General features: G+C 39.8%; 1 protein-coding gene across 6 annotated transcripts in view; it reads left to right on the top strand.

Moving 5' to 3' along the window:
• LRRC4C (leucine rich repeat containing 4C) overlaps nt 1–18,543 on the top strand; it is a 596,740-nt gene that overhangs the window by 453,300 nt on the left and 124,897 nt on the right. The window contains exon 1 of one of the 6 annotated variants that reach the window (XM_075838031.1): nt 9,242–9,466. The exons of the other annotated variants lie outside the window; for them this stretch is intronic. The gene's annotated coding sequence lies outside the window, so the exon portion shown is untranslated. Of the gene's footprint in view, nt 1–9,241; nt 9,467–18,543 lie in introns of those variants that run through there. 6 annotated transcript variants of the gene reach the window in all.

Raw genomic sequence — 18,543 nt, 5'->3', positions numbered from 1 at the left:
TATTTGACAAACTAGCAGCTTAATGGTGCACAGTATTCCAGTCACAAAAACAATCGCTGAACTGGCCTGGAGTGATTTGTTTTCTTATTTAATATTAATACAATTCTGTAATATGGTACAAAGTCACATCGCCCTTGCATATGTTTTAAATCATCCCCAGGGAAGAGTCTACACTGTACTCAATGTAAGCGATTATTGTTGCCGGGCCATCAATTCTGACCCCGGCTAGTATAGAAAACTATTCATGATCGAAGCAAAATATGCTGTGACTAAAGGGGGTAACGCAGATAGCAAAGGACCCTTGTACAAGAAGAGAATATGGACCCCCTTGCTCAGTAATACAGTAGCTTCTCCTAGAGCATCCCCCTTATTTTTGTATAACATTCAGTGATTATAAGCTACAGATAGTTGGAAGCTGCTTGCTGCTCATAAGGTGGCAATGGGCTCCAATAATATGGGGTGCAAAGGATGCAGTCACTTCTGACCCTGACATCTTTAGGGGTCAAATGAGGGTAAAAATACTATAAATTGAACGTGATAGTTGGAGGGGTCCTTGTTTTAGACTTTGCTTTGGGGTCAAGTTACACCCCGGGGTACTGTGCATTGCAAGCTTCCTGGGATGTGAGTGATCTAGTAGATATAGGCATGAGAAAATAGAACACAACACCTAATACGATTGTTAAAAGGGTTATCTCATAAAGACAACCACTTTTTTCATATGCACTAATAGGGCATATGGACATCCTAAAGGGCGGCCCATATATTTCCCTCTATTAGTCAAACCAGAAAGCGGTTTGCAAAAATCAATTTGAATGCCTTGCATGCAATACTACGTATCCCCTGCAGTGGCCGCCATAGCGGAAATGTATGGCCAGCTATAGTTTCCTGCAGCGATCAGCTGATCGCCGGATCAACTTCAATCTAAAAAGGATTTGTCTTCATAAGACTACCCTTAAGAGTTGGAATTATAATAATAATTATTATTTCATCATTAGGATACACTAAGTGAATGTTTGAAATAAATTTAGAAATTGGTGGGTTAGATGAACTGGATTGTTTGTTTTTTTTCCCCTTTATTTGAAACATGTTGACTATCCCAAATGGGATTGATATCAGGATACCACCAAAGAAATTAACTTTTATATAGAAATATTTTTGTTATGGTAATGAAGTGATAGTAAGGCCGCCTACACTGTGCACTTTTGAATAAACTTCTATTATTCCATTTGTTAATTTCTAGTTATTTTATTACATCTCAGCTGCTGTGTGAATGCCTGCCTACAATGTTACAATTAGTTTCAATAGTCCTCTAAAAATTGCAACAGCAAAGACGTATGTTATAAGAATGTATGATGACATCATAATAGAATGATGTAGCAGAGCTACGTTTATTGTAATATCACTAGGTATTATCTTTGGTCTTACATTTGATGTAAACCAATTGAGTTAATTATCAAAATGTATAAATAATACCGCTCCAACCATTCAGCCCTGCTACATATTACATACATATATTGCAAAGCTGATTTTTCTGACGCTGCAGACCTGAGTTTGTCATTTGGCATCATGATATCATAATGTGTTACTAGTTTACCATAGTATTACGCGTAAAGCTGCTGAATTAACTTGGTGCACAAAATTAAAGACTTTGCCTCTGCTACATCTGTATTCCAAACTGTCACCAGGGAGCAGGGAGAGAAAACTTCAACTAGTAGAAAAAAAAGAAAAACGGTGTATGACAAATACAGATGTAGCAGAGCTGAACTTGTCATTTACCTATTTCTTTGTGCATAGGTATGACTCATTCATAGTTTTACTTCTAAAGAGTTCTGCTAAATGACACACTCAGCTCTGCTTCATCAGCCGACACTAGGCATTATCACACATTTTTTTAAGATTAAGAACTTGTTTCAACCCTTGTCTGGATACAATACAATCTCTGTCACTTCTATGCAATTAATTCCTCGTCTTATTATAATGAATATATACAATTCTTCTTTCTATCAAGACGGTTGTTGACATGAAATACATTTGCAATGATGCATTGCTTCAAAGAAAAAAAAAAAAAAGCTGGAGATAATTTAGGTTTATCATGATGAAGTAATTGGCAGGAGATTGAATAATAGATGATATTGTTTAATTTAGAGATTGGCCTCTAGTAAGATTAATTAGCCTTGTACAGATTGTAGTGTATAAACATAGAGCTCCCAAATTGGCCAGCTTGTCATTAGAAAGTGGAATCCACATGGCCTACCACTGAGCTCTGATACCGCGGGCCCACAATGTTTGTGTCTGCTAATTAGAGTTGGGGTTGTTCCTACATACCGTAATCACAGAGATAAGGACGCGAGTTGTTTGATAGACCAAGAGGGTGAGAATACACCTGCCATCGCTTTTTCTACACTATATGGACCCCTGATCATCACACCTATATGAGCTTGTTGGACATCCCATTCCATTCCCATGGGTGTTAATTTGGAGTTGGACCCAATTTTGTGTCTATTACAACCTTCAGTCTTCTGGGAAGTCATTCTGGATTGTGTCTGTGGGAATTTGCATTCATGAATCCAGAAGAGCATTTGTGATGTCCGGCACCGATGTTGGACAAGAGGGTCTGGCTCGCAGGGATGGGGTTGAGATCAGGGCCCTGTGCAGCAATTCGAGTTCCTCCACACCAAAGTCCTCACACCATTACTTTGTAGAGCTCGCTTGGTGCACAGAAACGTAGTCTAGCAGAGAATAATGAGGGTATGTTCACACGGGCTATTTTCGTAAACGGACGAAAAATCGGAAGCAGAACACTTCCAAACATCTGCCCATTGATTGCAATGGGAAAAATGGCGTTCTGTTCCGACGGGCCGTTTTTTTATGCAACTGTTTTGAAAAATGGCCGCGTAAAAAAACGGCCGCGAAAAAGAAGTGTAGGTCACTTCTTGGGGCATTTTTGGAGCCGTTTTTCATTGACTATATAGAAAACAGCTCCAAAAAATAATAATACCACTTACAGGTGACGTGACAGATCTAGCAGATGATAATAACTCTTACAGGTGACCGGGGCAGATCTAGCAGATAATAATAACACTTACAGCTGACTGGGGCAGATCTAGCAGATAATAATAACACTTACAGGTGACAGGGACAGATCTAGCAGATAATATTAACCCTTACAGGTGACTGAGGCAGATCTAGCAGATAATAATAATACTTACAGGTGACCGGGCCAGATCTAGCAGATAATAATAATACTTACAGGTGACCGGGCCAGATCTAGCAGATAATAATACTACTTACATGTGACGTGACAGATCTAGCAGATGATAATAACACTTACAGGTGACCGGGGCAGATCTAGCAGATAATAATAAAACTTACAGGTGACTGGCGTAGATCTAACAGATGATAGTAACACTCGCAGGTAACCGGGCAGATCTTACAGATCAGAAATGTCACAAATTGACTTGTGGTAAAGGTGGCATCCTATGACAGTGCTACTACCAATGTTTATCTATAGAGATTGCTTGGCTGTGTGCTTGATTTTATGCACCTGTTTGCAATGGTTGTGGCTGAAACATTAGAACTCAATAATTACAAGGGTGTCCACATACTTTTGACCATATAGTGTATATCTGCATGGGGCTTTGGAACTGAGGAGTAACATTTGTTTCTAGTAATCGAACCATGTGTCAAGAAAATCAACTTTTATTGGTTGATTGTGTCATGCAAATGTCAATGGAACAATCAATGGGGTCAAGTTTTTGATTCACTTATGTAACAAGGTCACAGGAGAGAGGAAAGAGGGAAGGTGTGTGAGACGAGGGAAAAGCATTATATCCTGAATGAGAAGGAGGTGATGGTAATGTGTTCCCCTGGGCAGGGTGCACTATAGAAACTACATTATTTTGCCGATTTCTTGGTTTGGGAACTCCATCCACAACAGGGTGCAGCACTCACTCAGGTTTTGGGTTTTTCCTCATCTAGATCTAAGTAAGTTGGACTTCAACTCATCTTGTGCTACACAACATACTCTAGAAGAGGTAGGTCCTGATCTTGAAGGAGACAGTGACCTGTCCATCTGAATGGTCTGACTCAAGTTAGTAAAGACAGAGCTTCATATGGCATTGGCAGTGCCATGATGTAAGCAGTGCAATGGAGATTAGTGTAAACCACAGACTGGGAGTTGTGTAATTAAAGGCTATGTACACCTTTAAAATGTTGTTGTTTTTTTTCTATTTATTAAAAAAAAAAAAAAAGTCTATCAGTGTGTTTGGTGGACTCACTAGAATGGGTGTCATGTAATACCACATTTCTCCTGCAGGGAAATGTGTGGCATCCCCTCTAAGAGCTGATCTCTAGGGGTTGTTCAGTTTAGAAAACCCATTTCTATATACTGTATACTATTAGGGAATTCTGAGTTAATAGAGGGGGGGGGGGGTCCTCTGTTCAGGATTTTAATCACTTAGCCAGAGTGAAGAGCGGTTACAAAGAGCATCTCTTACTGTGGAGGACCTGTCCTGTCCTGCATTACACAGACAACCCATTGATATGAATGGACACTGTGTAATGCTTCAATCCCCCTGTGGCTGCGCTCCAGGTAAATTGAACACTTACTGCCAGGCTGCCAAATAGATTACAGCTGATCGTTGGGGCTCCCAGCAGAAGGAAACTTTATCATTAGCTTATTGTCAAGAAACCCTTCTAACAAGTAAGGATTGTCCAAAGTGGAGAACCCCGTTAACTGCCAGACTCCTACAGATCAGCTCATAAAGTCAACACTGCAAAAGGTGGTACTTAAGGATGTAAATACCATAACTCTAGACCCCGAAGTCACTATGGGTCTTGTGGATCTTGTGGATATGTTGAGCTCCTTAAGTTGGTCCATCCCCCTTCCATATGGGCATTGTGAGCCCATAGAGGATATCTCCTCTACAATCATCCTAGGAAACAAGGTGGGGTGACAATGGACATCTCCCCTGCAAGAAAAGGGGAAATAAACAAGCGGTGGACCCTTAGGGGTGTTTAGGACCATCCTTTGGTTTTTACTATGGGGCTCTTCTTAGTGAATGCCCTTGGGTACATTTAAAATCGATAACAATGCTAAACTAAAAAATATATTGATACTATTTAATTCCTACACAAATTAGTTACTCTCTAAGTCTAAGTTAAACAACTTGTGAGGAAAGTGAAATGTTGAACTCCTGGACACTTTCCAAAATGTAGAGAATTGACTGAATTTAGAAGAAATATCACTGCACTTTTTATTTAAGCACCAATATTATTTCATGAATAGTTAGTGAAAGAAGGACACATTATCTGAACTCAATAAAACGTGCACTTATCATGCAAAACCCTCCAAAAAAAATGTCTTTTTGTAACCAGCAGATCAGGCAGAACAGATTGGATGCACCAGATGCTGATAAATTGCCAGATCAGAAACTTTAAATTCAAAAAGTAAACTTTCCGAATGAATGTAGACGGTCTCCCAGCTTAACACATGAGAAGAAGGATCATCATAATCTTAGTAATTCATGCTGAAAAACAATTGTGATACTTAAAGGGGTACTCCGGGACTATTCTTAAAATATTTAAGAACTCCTTTAGGTTAAAAAAACAGCATAAGGGTATCTGATAAAACTGGAGTAACTATAGGGACTTGACATCTGTCACATAGAAGACCAGCAATGGGACATGATGGGTGATGGGCTCTGGTACAGATTTTCAATTGTACCCTGAAAAGAGCTCCAAGTTGTTATGTCTCTGTCTTGATGGTTATAGGATCCTTGTAAGGGTCTTTCTACTGATAAGAGAGAAAACTGGAAGGAATTAGGGTTCCAACTTAATGGGGTATTCCCTTCTCATTAAATGACGGCATGTCACTAGTATATGCCATCACTTTCTGACTGGTTGGGGGGTCTAACCTCTGGGACCCCCACCAATTATGGGAAGGGGATGCAGCTTGATCCAAGGGAATGAGGCTGTGCTGCAGATCACTGCACAGCGACACTCCTGGCCATTCAGGGAACTGCAGCTGATTCACAATGATTCACAATGCAAACATTTAGAGAACAGATTCAGCTCTGCTATATCTATGTTTGTAAGGATTATTGTTTAGAAACAGTGAAGTCGTTGGGGGGATTCTATTTTTTATCAAAGTGTCTTAATATATTTCTGGCCGCAGGATGATAACTGGTCCCAGCTGCCAGGAAGGGAAAGAGGGTGTCCAGAACCGAGCACTTGATCCATATGTGATCTATTAGCAATTTTATCATGTTAACCAGTTGTCTCCATCCTGTGGCTCAACAGCTGCTGTGAAACAGACAGTTGCATGCTGGGAGTTGTAGTTTAACAACAGCTGGAGAGCAACAGGTTGGAGACCACTGATGTGAACTTCATTCTAGCAATGAGAACATAAGAGATATTTACAAATGTGACATATCTCATACTATCATCTAGTTAAATATATCATGTATTATTGTTATGTAGAACAGAAAATCCCAAATACTGTATTATTATTTTTGGCCACTAGATGGCACCTTGGAATTGCACACTACATATGTTTGAATGAAAGTGCTCTATGCTTAGGGTAGGTCACCAACAACTTCTTCTTAACATCACACCATGTGGTAAGGAGTGGTATTACAAGTAAAACTAAGCATAGATTTTTAGATTCTGGATGTAAATAATGACGTTCATATGCACTGACAGCAATCAGAAGTTGTAGAAATTGAGAATAATTGAAATACAAAGTCTAGTAGAAAGTTAGTTTTCATTATACAATAGTTAAGGATTATTTTCATAAAAGATTATATGATGCTTGAACGTTGTATTTTATAATACATATGTTTTAACCATTTCCTTAAAGTCATACCAACTTAATAATGATTTTCCAAATGCCCGTAGTCATAGAGGGTGGTCCCTTGCTTAGGACCTCACCAGTATTAGTCAAAGAAGAGAGCCACTAACAAAAGGCAACTATTTCAGTGGACATGTCCTACATTTCTTCTGCAGCAACCGGGGTAATGTATGGTCTGCCTCATCTTCCCATAGCAATCGCTGACGGATTGCTGGGGATTTATGAAGTCGGACCTGCATCGATCAACGTGATTAGACAACCGCTTTAATATGCGTATGGTCAAGAACTTTTCAATATGGCAGAGGAGTAGCATAAAAATAATCATAGCCCCACTGATACTTATTTGCCATAATGAGATGAATCTAGAACCCCATTTGTTACTATGTAACGTCTGATTAATGCAGTTTTTTTGTTTTATTTTAAATGCACGTTTCCAGGCGACATCCAACCACATGATGTGAATGGTCCCTCATACAGTTATAAAACCCCAGCAGTGCAATAAGTATTGTGCCCGGGATATGAAAGAGTTAAGAATATTCCACAACATTGGCATCCAGCAGAGAAGTGATGATGATGGTGATTTACGTCATTTTGCTTTTCTCTGCTTCTATTTTTATATCAATTGGTTTTAATCCAGGATTTAGTTAGACAAGAACCTGACATGATTGGAGGACTACAAGTCTCAGCATACCAACCATAATTTATACATACAAGTCAATATATTTTTTATGTCATTGGACCAACATTTATGTATCCAATATCTATATGTTACATCCTAATACTCTTTTTGCTAAGAAATATATCAAAATGGGGCAAATTAGCTGCACCCCCTGCTGTCAAGTCATGCTGGTATCTGTGGTTCATGCAGCAGCAAATCTATAGGTTTCCCATCTACAATGTCTGCAATATTTGTTTCTTATCTTCATCCCTTCCAATTTAGGTGACTGGCACAATCCTATAAAAGCCACCTCTGGGAACAACACATGTTTATCTGTTCCAGTCACTAAGGTTTTCAGACACAAGTTGTAGGTGCCAAAGTCCTGCAGTGCCCCATAGTGACAGGTAGGTGGCAGCAGTACACCACTAGTTGGCTTCATTCCCTTATTCAAAGACATCAAGTGTTAATGCAATTGACCAATCAGTGCAAAGATGATGGGAGGTAATTGGGTAATTGTATTTTATTCATCACAAGCAGAGAAAAGGAGAAAAAAAAAAAAGTGGGAGAGGGAGGTGAAGAGGAAAAAAAAAAAAGGGAAGAAGGGAAAGCGGATAGGAAAAGGTTGAGGGAAGGGGGGAGCGATGGGGAAGGAGGGAGTGAGAGAAAGAAGCAAAGCTCACTAGATGTGAAATCTGAAATTGCAATAAGGAGTTATTGCAAGATCCATGTTCAGCTGGCCGGAGACTGTAGTGTGAAGGAGGCTCTACTGCATGAATTGTGCATTTCTCTGCTGGAACTAGGAACTATAAGCACCTGATTTGTGGATATGCTGCTGAAAATTAAGTAGTTTTTTCCCCTGTTTTCCTGAGTGGAGGGGGTTGAGCAGAAAGAGAAGGAGCGCAGCACATGACAACAAGAAGAATGAGCAGGATTTTGTCTAAAATAGAAGGATCCACTGGTTGACACATCATGAGGAACATCATGGGGAACATCAAGAGGAACATCATGAGGAACATCATGAGGAGACAAGGATTGTGGCAGTAGTTGACATAAGCCGAATGCATCATGCAGAACCCTGATGTCTATGGAGAATGATAGCAAGAATCTTAAATTAAATAAGCCACTCTGACAATTGCAAGGCACCCCATGTGGAGATAGATCTCACTCAACTGAGGGTCTTTCCTTTCAGAAGCTCATCATAGGAATGATATGAGAAGCAACACAATCCACCAGGTGCTTCCAAGCAAGGCTGAAGGATTTATTGCACGCTGCATCTCTCAGTGGATGTGATATAATGAAATTGCAGGGGAGGCTGAGCAGAAGGAGAGCAGTGAATGCCTGGAGTTTGGGCATCAGGATTACTGGATCCAAGAAATAGGGAGAAAAGGCAAGGTGAAAAAAAAAAAGAAGCCAACATGCAGAGCTGCACTGGGCTGTGATTGGAAATTTAATCAGATCTTTTGGAAAGGGTGAAAGTTTCTTATTGGGATTTGGCTGGACCTAGACCAGCTCATGAGTTATGGTGCGCAGGGAAGCTGTGGGATAACTATGAAGATTGGAGGCTTCATATGGACCAGGGATGGATTGGATTTTAAGGAAGAACCACATAGGTGCAGACTAAGGGTCTCATCATTGTTCTTCTCCCTTGGAGACGTTGTGAAGGGAGACCAGGTGGAGGGAGCTTCTATGGTATAATTTCAGCACCTTGGACAGCGAAAGTTTGAAGAACAAATCTGGTCTTTGTTTTTGGGGTATTTTGTTTTATGAGCTCCCTGTTCCTCCTCGGTGTGAAATAAGCCTCAAGTTGCAGGCCGAGTTGAATGGACACTTTGGGCTGGAATACTACTAAGCTGGGGGCACATCATGGCTAGTTGTAGCAGTGTTGGGTCCTGTGGTCATTCTCCAGTTCCTCAGCTCTAAAACATGCTGGATGTTCACCTGGATCCTGTCCTGACACAGTGAGTGCCTCTCCTTATCTGCAGTCTCTTGCACATGGGTTTGTAGAAAGAAAATAGGGAATTCCACAAAAAAGATGGGGCAGTTGGGGTGGAATTCTCGATGTGTAGATTTATGTTTGAGTATATTTATATATGTGTGTGTGTATGTATGGAGCAGATGTATATTCCTGATGACAAACCATCTTTAGATCTTTGCTATAGTGCAGTCTGGTGAGGATGTTAACCCTTTAACCCCTGCATGCTCCTTTACACCTGTAGCCTACATCTGCATTAAATATGCATGGACTATGGTAGAGGTGATGCTGCAGCCTTGTCTTACATATTAAATCCATGCCCAGTAGTGAAACGCGTGTGCCCTTCTATCTGCTCATAGACCCCCTTATCTGTAGAGTGGCAGGTGGTGAGCATAATGATTTTTTTTTTCTTGCTTTTTTAGGGTTGCTTTTTTTTTTTTTGCCCATTACAACAGCTACACCCTGGATCTATCCAACCTCTAGGTTGATTTATTCTCACCCCCCTGTTATGTTCTATCTACCAAAAACTCAATCTAGGAAAAGCCCAATGTCCTTAATAAGGGCTAAGAGGTCTGACAAAAACTCTTCTCAGAGCCTATATCTTTTGTTAAAAAATATTGGTGGAATGTGGGCGGGGTGGGGGGGGACGTAGGCTTTCTTGTCATTGTGTGTCTTGGGCTTAGAATTCCTGAGACTGACAAACCCCTAGAGGGTCCTTTGAATCTGACCCTTATGGTGGAGCTCTCGTCTGCGCCGGCACCACCACTAATCCCTAGTTTGGGAGTTCAATTCATTTGTGCATTGCCATAGAAGAATAAAAAAGGTTTCAGGGTGAAAGACCCGCTTGGATAAATTGTTCCATTTTGGTGGAAATCATTGAATTATTGTTGATGAATTGTATTGAGTGATCTCAGACTGAGCCTTTATGTAGTAATTACTGCAGTGACCAGAAGCTTCTCTCTTAGGGAACCCTTGTGGGGTCATGTCCACACATTAACATAAATGTTGCCTTGATTTCAAAGAACAGAAGAGATTTATGAAGCAGAATAGATGTTTTACACATGGACTGTTTTGGCCAAAAGGCAGAACCCCGAGCAGCAGGAGACATTCTTGAGTGATTTTGCAGAACCTCAGCACAATGCATAAACTCCATCGCCTCTCATTAATTACTTATGTATTGAGGGATGTTTCGCTTTGATGGGAGATTTGCATCTTAACTGCAGTTACAGTTTTGCATTCCAGAGCAGAACTCCTCAGGGTCTCTCCTGGTAGGAGGGGGAGAGGGTGATGGCTAATGTGGGGATTTTGGGGGTAAATATAAAGTTTTTAGGGGAATTCACATAATTATTTACATGGCAGATTATACAACCTCAGAGGCCTTATCCACTGCTACATCTATATTCACCACAATGCAAGACTGAGCGTCTCCACACAATCCTGTAATATTCTGTGCTGCTTCTGGATAAAGACATTTTACATTTTAGTGGAATGGAGAGAAAGGAACATAAATAGGTTATTATCTATCTATCTATCTATCTATCTATCTATCTATCTATCTATCTATCTATCTATCTATCTATCTATCTATCTATCTCTATCTCTCTCTCTCTCTCTGTATCTATCTCTCTCTCTCTCTCTCTCTCTATCTATCTATCTATCTATCTATCTATCTATCTATCTATCTATCTATCTATCTATCTATCTATCTATCTCATATCTATAATCTAATCTATCTATCTATCTATCTATCTATCTATCTATCTATCTATCTATCTATCTATCTATCTATCTATCTATCTATCTATCTATCTATCTATCTATCTATCTATCTATCTATCTCATAATTATCTATCTATCTATCTATCTATCTATCTATCTATCTATCTATCTATCTATCTATCTATCTATCTATCTATCTATCTATCTCATATCTATCTATCTATCTATCTATCTATCTATCTATCTATCTATCTATCTATCTATCTATCTATCTATCTATCTATCTATCTATCTATCTATCTATCTCATATCTATCTATCTATCTATCTATCTATCTATCTATCTATCTATCTATCTATCTATCTATCTATCTATCTATCTCATATCTATCTATCTATCTATCTATCTATCTATCTATCTATCTATCTATCTATCTATCTATCTATCTATCTATCTCATATCTATCTATCTATCTATCTCATATCTATCTATCTATCTATCTATCTATCTCATATCTATCTATCTATCTATCTATCTATCTATCTATCTCATATCTATCTATCTATCTATCTATCTATCTATCTATCTATCTATCTATCTATCTATCTATCTATCTATCTCATATCTATCTATCTATCTATCTCATATCTATCTATCTATCTATCTATCTATCTATCTATCTATCTATCTATCTATCTATCTATCTATCTATCTATCTATCTATCTATCTATCTCATATCTATCATCTAATCTATCTATCTACCTATCTATCTATCTATCTATCTATCTATCTATCTATCTATCTATCTATCTATCTATCTATCTATCTATCTATCTATCTATCTATCTCATATCTATCTATCTATCTATCTATCTATCTATCTATCTATCTATCTATCTATCTATCTATCTATCTATCTCATATCTATCTATCTATCTATCTATCTATCTATCTATCTATCTATCTATCTATCTATCTATCTCATATCTATCTATCTATCTATCTATCTATCTATCTATCTATCTATCTATCTATCTATCTATCTATCTATCTATCTATCTATCTATCTATCTCATATCTATCTATCTATCTATCTATCTATCTATCTATCTATCTATCTATCTATCTATCTATCTATCTATCTATCTATCTATCTATCTATCTATCTATCTATCTATCTATCTACGTTTATCTTTCCATACTTCAGACGCAGTAAAGTTGTAGGAGTAAGGGGTATCTCTATACTTTCTCCAAACACAGAGCTGGCCCTAAGTATAGCCAAATAATAAATAGATGTGTGATGACAGTTTCCACTTTTGCTGCCACCTTGGATGCCCGCTTCACAGTACGACTTGTTAGATAAATACAAAATTGCTACCTAGAGTTTTATCTCATCATAAGTAGCAAAAATTTATTATTTTGTAACGTGTTTTTTTTTCTCAGGAAATCAAATTTCAATGAAAAACTCTTTTTTCCCTGGATGGCATGCTGGGCTACACATGTTTGCATCTCACCAATGATTTTATACTAAACCAGAACAGAACACTACTCAGTTATGTTTTATAAAATGTCAGCACAAGTAATGTTTTATGGGTTAATATGGACCCCTGGGTGTAACCAATCAGGGGAGCCCCCCACAATGACAATCTGAGGAGCCGAGGGTGAGCTGGCAGGGAATGAGCTCAGTGTTTCAAAGGTCTTATGTGTCTCCTTATACAATGGGGACTCTGTCTTACTGAGACCTTGGTGAATGTGCATTGATGTTGGCGCTGGGTTAACAATGGCCGTCTCCATCATCTCTGAATGTGCAAATTATTCAGGAAGGTCCATGAAAATAACAGATTCTCTTCTGCAAAAGAGAGAAAATATATTAAAAGCATGAATAGCTAACACTGTGTAGGGTGCAGCATTGTCTTCTCTGCCGTCTCCATCTTATACAATGTGATAACTTAGTAGTTCTTATCCCTACATTCTATGGGCTCCATTTGGGGTGGCCCAACCCAAGGCCTGTGGGGCAAGCATTCTACTAGACTCATTTTTGTGACTTCAAATCCATGTGTTAGCTTCCATAGGCCTCATTGTGGATGATATTTTTTTCTTTAAATTGCACCTTGAATGTATAGATTATCAATGGTCAAGACCAGGAAGGGTCAGTCATCGTCTCGTCTCTATTCTGGATCTATTGTATTATTTATATTTTGCACCTCAAATTCATAGATTATCAATGGTCAAGACCATGAAGGGTCAGTCATTGTCTCGTCTCTCTTGTGGATCTACCGTTTTATTTATAATTGACACCTCAAATTTATAGATTATCAATGGTCAAGACCATCAACGGTCAATCATTGTCTTGTCTCTCTTCTAGATCTACTGCATTACTTCTAAAAATTCCATTGCATACTGTAAGAATTTAAGGTTCATTAAAAAATGGCTCTCCAAAAAGTCGCCAATGGGCGGAGTTTTCCATAGAATTTTTTTGGAGACTTGGAACTTTTTGGTAAATTTCCATAGACTCCAATGTAGAACCTAATTTTACAATAGTAGTTGACTGTATACCATGTGCATCACCAATAATTATACTGTAAAGCCCTGTTGTTCCCAACCAGTGACTCTCCAGCCGTAGTCAAATTAAGATGGAAGTTGTAGTTTTGGGCAGCTGAGGATCCATAGGTGTGGAGACCACTATAGTAGGGTATAGCTTTACTTTGTGCCCTCTTCATCTAAGGTATTTCATTGGTAAAAATAATTATTAATGGTTAGATTAAGCAAGTTTGAGTATTGTGACCTTCGAATTCTCATCAAATCATTTTTGAGACTCAAAGATTATTCAACAACTTCCATAGACGCGGCTGTAGAACAATATGCTTCTTATAGTTTGACCCTACAGCCCCTAAATATACACTAAATGCAGAGCTAGGACCAGGTAGGTTTCAGTATCCCCTTGTCTCGTTCTTGGATCTAGAATTTTTTTGTGTCATCTTAAGCTTTGGAGCCTATAGTAAGGTAATAAAAGTTTTCTTAACTGGTGGCCTATGGGCCATGTCTCCCTTTTGTCACATCAAACTTTTTCCATGGCTTTCAATGAATCCTTTATAGATCTGGTCGTTGCCATTATCCCTTATTACCGGTTTGGTGGGTCCAGGACTCCCCTAAAATTCAATTTAAGACTTTGATAGCTTTCCTAGACACCATTTTTTTTGACACCTAGAGCACCAATGGGTTTATAGAAAAAAAGAATCTACTGAAGAAGGCTCGGACAATCAACTCTTTGGGATGTTGTGTATCTTCCATAGCTATATTTTTGGATGATACCTGTAGAGCCTACATATTCCCAATAAAAAAATGAGATGGTTGGTGCAATATGTATGATTGCAACAACTGCTTAGTGTGCAATAAAGATTGATGCAAATTGTTGGGATTATGGGAATTGTGAATGTGAATTTTGAATATACAGGGGGGGGGGGGGGTAGTTCATATGGCAGCAAGTCCAAATGTGAATTTTAGCTTCATTAGATAACCAATGCTCCACTAATAGATTATACTTGGTTGCCGTGCTCTTAAGATGTTTAGTCAATCAACCGTGGTCTGAGTTAATAGAGGGGGGGGGGGTCCTCATCTCTTGATCAGAGTGGAGAACGGTTGTAAAGAGCGTCTCTCTCTCTGGAGGACCTGTCCTGTCCTGTATTACACAGACACCCATTGATATGAATGGGCAGTATGTAATGCTTCATTTCCCCTGGCGGTGGCACTGCAGTAATATTGAACACTTACTACCAGCTTTCCCCCAGATTATAGGTGATCGCTAGGGGTCCCAAAAGGAGGACACTTTGTGATCAGCTTATTGTCAAGGGACCTTCTAACAAGTAGGAATTGTCCAAAGCGGAGAACCGTTGTCATTGGGTTAATTGAAGGAATTGAGGGATATTCGGTTGATTTAGGGAACAAAACTGAATCCAATACTTGATCTATAGGATATCTCAACAATGCATACCTATAGCCAAGAGTAAAAGTCTTGCTTACACCTTTCTAAAAATGTGGTCCCCAAGTACTGATCTTATGATGCATGAGTGCCGGGTGCGGCAGGTTCGTTTGAACTATAATCTGTAGGTCTTTAAAGTCTAACTCCAGACATAACACCTGTTGTGATTGCACCTTGTGAATCCACGGAGGTCCCACCTGAATAGTGTTAGGCTTTAACAATATAGCCTACATTTATAGACATGCTGGTATAGAGAATTAATCCTTTTAATTTGCAGCCATAATCCCCGGGATCACTATTTTAGGGACCATGGTAATATAATGTATATTAGGAAGTTAGAGCACCAGTCACACTCTGCTAATATACTAATATTTACTGGGTAAAACCCTTTATGGACTCCATTATACTCAACGTTAGTTATTCTAAATGATTTTATAATAAAGGTGCATGGTTCTGTGAGCCGCCCATCGTCATGTACTGTAGTGGATTCCAACCTTCGTGCCTACAGCGGCCGTCCAGCTCTAAAAGCGGCAATCTAGGAGTCGTAGTTTTGCAACAGCTGGAGAGCCCCTGGTTGGGGACCGCTATATTGTGAAACTACAACCACCAGTAGTGCTTAGGCTTTTAGTGACGATGCATGGTGCTCGATGTCCATCTTCATGTACTGCAACTACAATCCCCAGCATATACGCTATCAGGGCACACTCTACAGCAGCTGGAGAGCCACAGGTTACTGTATTAACACAGACATGCTCATCTCCAGTCATCCACATGGCTGTGAGCTGCTCATCCTCATGTACTGTGATGGTCTCCAACCTGTGGTACACCAGCTGTTGCAAAACTACAACCCCCATCAACCCCAAGACTTCCATTGATGATGGTGCTCTGGTGATAGATTTAACTGTGAGCTGCTCATCTTCTTCTACTGCAGTTGTCTCAGGCAACCTTTAACTCCCCAGCTGATGTAATACTACAACCCCCAGCATGCACTGACAGATGCATACTGGGAGTTGTAGTTTTACAACAGCTGGAAAGCCAAAGGAAGGAGACCTCTGTATTATCACATAGACATGTATATCTACAGCCACCCACATAGACACTGCTTGTGCCACTTTCACTGCCAGGGATATCTTGGTGCTCTGCCCATCCCAGATGCCCATCCTTATGCACTGCAGTTGTGTCCAACCTGCGGTTCGCCAACTGTTAACAAACCATGTTGAGAGTTGTAGTATTGCAATAGCTGAAGTCCCACAGTTTGCTTCCACGGTATAAACAGACAGACACGTCCATCTACCGTCACCCACAAAGCTGTAAGCGGCAAACCCTTATGTACTGCAGTCCACACCAACTGGTGAATCTCTATCTGTTGTGAATCCATGTTGGGCGTTGTAGTATTGCAACCACTGGAGAGACACAGGTTGCTCTTACAGTCATAACATATAGACATGTACATCTACAGTCACCCACATAGCTGTAATCTACCCAGCCTCATGTACGGCAGTGTCCTCCAACCTGTGACTTAATCTGCTGTTGCAAAACTACAACCCCCAGCAACCCTTAGGCTACCATTATTGATGGTACATGGTGCTCTGGCGGTAGATCTAGCTCTAAGCTGCCCATCTTCATCTACTGCAGTTGTCTCGGGCAACCTCTGGTTCCCCAGCTGTTGTAAAACTACAACCCTTAGCTAGTCGTCTCCAACTAGTGGTGAGCGCATGGTGAGAGTTGTAGTAGTGCAACAGCTGGAGAGTCACAGGTTGGAGGTGACCGATTTAACACATAGTTATGCACATCTGCAGCCACCCACATATATACATATATACACTACCGTTCAAAAGTTTGGGGTCACCCAGACAATTTTGTGTTTTCCATGAAAACTCACGCTTATATTTATCAAATGAGTTGCAAAATGACTAGAAAATATAGTCAAGACATTGACAAGGTTAGAAATAATGATTTTTATTTCAAATAATAATTTTCTCCTTCAGACTTTGCTTTGGTCTTGGAATGCTCCATTTGCAGCAATTCCAGCATTGCAGACCTTTGGCATTCTAGCTGTTAATTTGCTGAGGTAATCGGGAGAAATTTCACCCCATGCTTCCAGAAGCCCCTCCCACAAGTTGGATTGGCTTGATGGGCACTTCTTGCGTACCATACGGTCAAGCTGCTCCCACAACAGCTCTATGGGGTTGAGATCTGGTGACTGCGCTGGCCACTCCATTACAGATAGAATACCAGCTGCCTGCTTCTTCCCTAAATAGTTCTTGCATCATTTGGAGGTGTGCTTTGGGTCATTGTCCTGTTGTAGGATGAAATTGGCTCCAATCAAGCGCTGTCCACAGGGTATGGCATGGCGTTGCAAAATGGAGTGATAGCCTTCCTTATTCAAAATCCCTTTTACCTTGTACAAATCTCCCACTTTACCAGCACCAAAGCAACCCCAGACCATCACATGACCTCCACCATGCTTGACAGATGGCGTCAGGCACTCTTCCAGCATCTTTTCAGTTGTTCTGCGTCTCACAAATGTTCTTCTGTGTGATCCAAACACCTCAAACTCCCATTCGTCTGTCCATAACACTTTTTTCCAATCTTCCTCTGTCTAATATCTGTGTGCTTTTGCGCATATTAATCTTTTTCTTTTATTAGCCAGTCTTAGATATGGCTTTTTCTTTGCCACGTTGCTCTGAAGGCCAGCATCCCGGAGTCGCCTCTTCACTGTAGACGTTGACACTGGCGTTTTGCGGGTACTATTTAATGAATCTACCAGTTGAGGACCTGTGAGGCGTCTATTTCTCAAACTAGAGACTCTAATGTACTTGTCTTGTTGCTCAGTTGTGCAGCGGGGCCTCCCACTTCTCTTTCTACTCTGGTTAGAGCCTGTTTGTGCTGTCCTCTGAAGGGAGTAGTACACACCGTTGTAGGAAATCTTCAGTTTCTTGGCAATTTCTCGCTTGGAATAGCCTTCATTTCTAAGAACAAGAATAGACTGTCGAGTTTCACATGAAAGCTCTCTTTTTCTAGCCATTTTGAGAGTTTAATCGAACCCACAAATGTAATGCTCCAGATTCTCAACTAGCTCAAAGGAAGGCCAGTTTTATAGCTCCTCTAAACAGCAAAACTGTTTACAGTGGTGCTAACATAATTGCACAAGGGTTTTTAAGTGTTTTCTAATCATCCATTAGCCTTCTAACACAGTTAGCAAACACAATGTACCATTAGAACACTGGAGTGATGGTTGCTGGAAATAGGCCTCTATACACCTATGTAGATATTGCATTAAAAACCAGACATTTGCAGCTAGAATAGTCATTTTGCACATTAACAATGGATAGAGTGGATTTCTGATTAATTTAATGTTATC

Source organism: Rhinoderma darwinii, chromosome 9, assembly GCF_050947455.1.
Source record: "Rhinoderma darwinii isolate aRhiDar2 chromosome 9, aRhiDar2.hap1, whole genome shotgun sequence".
Taxonomy (NCBI): Eukaryota; Metazoa; Chordata; class Amphibia; order Anura; family Rhinodermatidae; genus Rhinoderma; species Rhinoderma darwinii.
The sequence above is the reverse complement of the archived record's forward strand: the minus strand, read 5'-3'. Positions and strand labels throughout refer to the sequence as shown.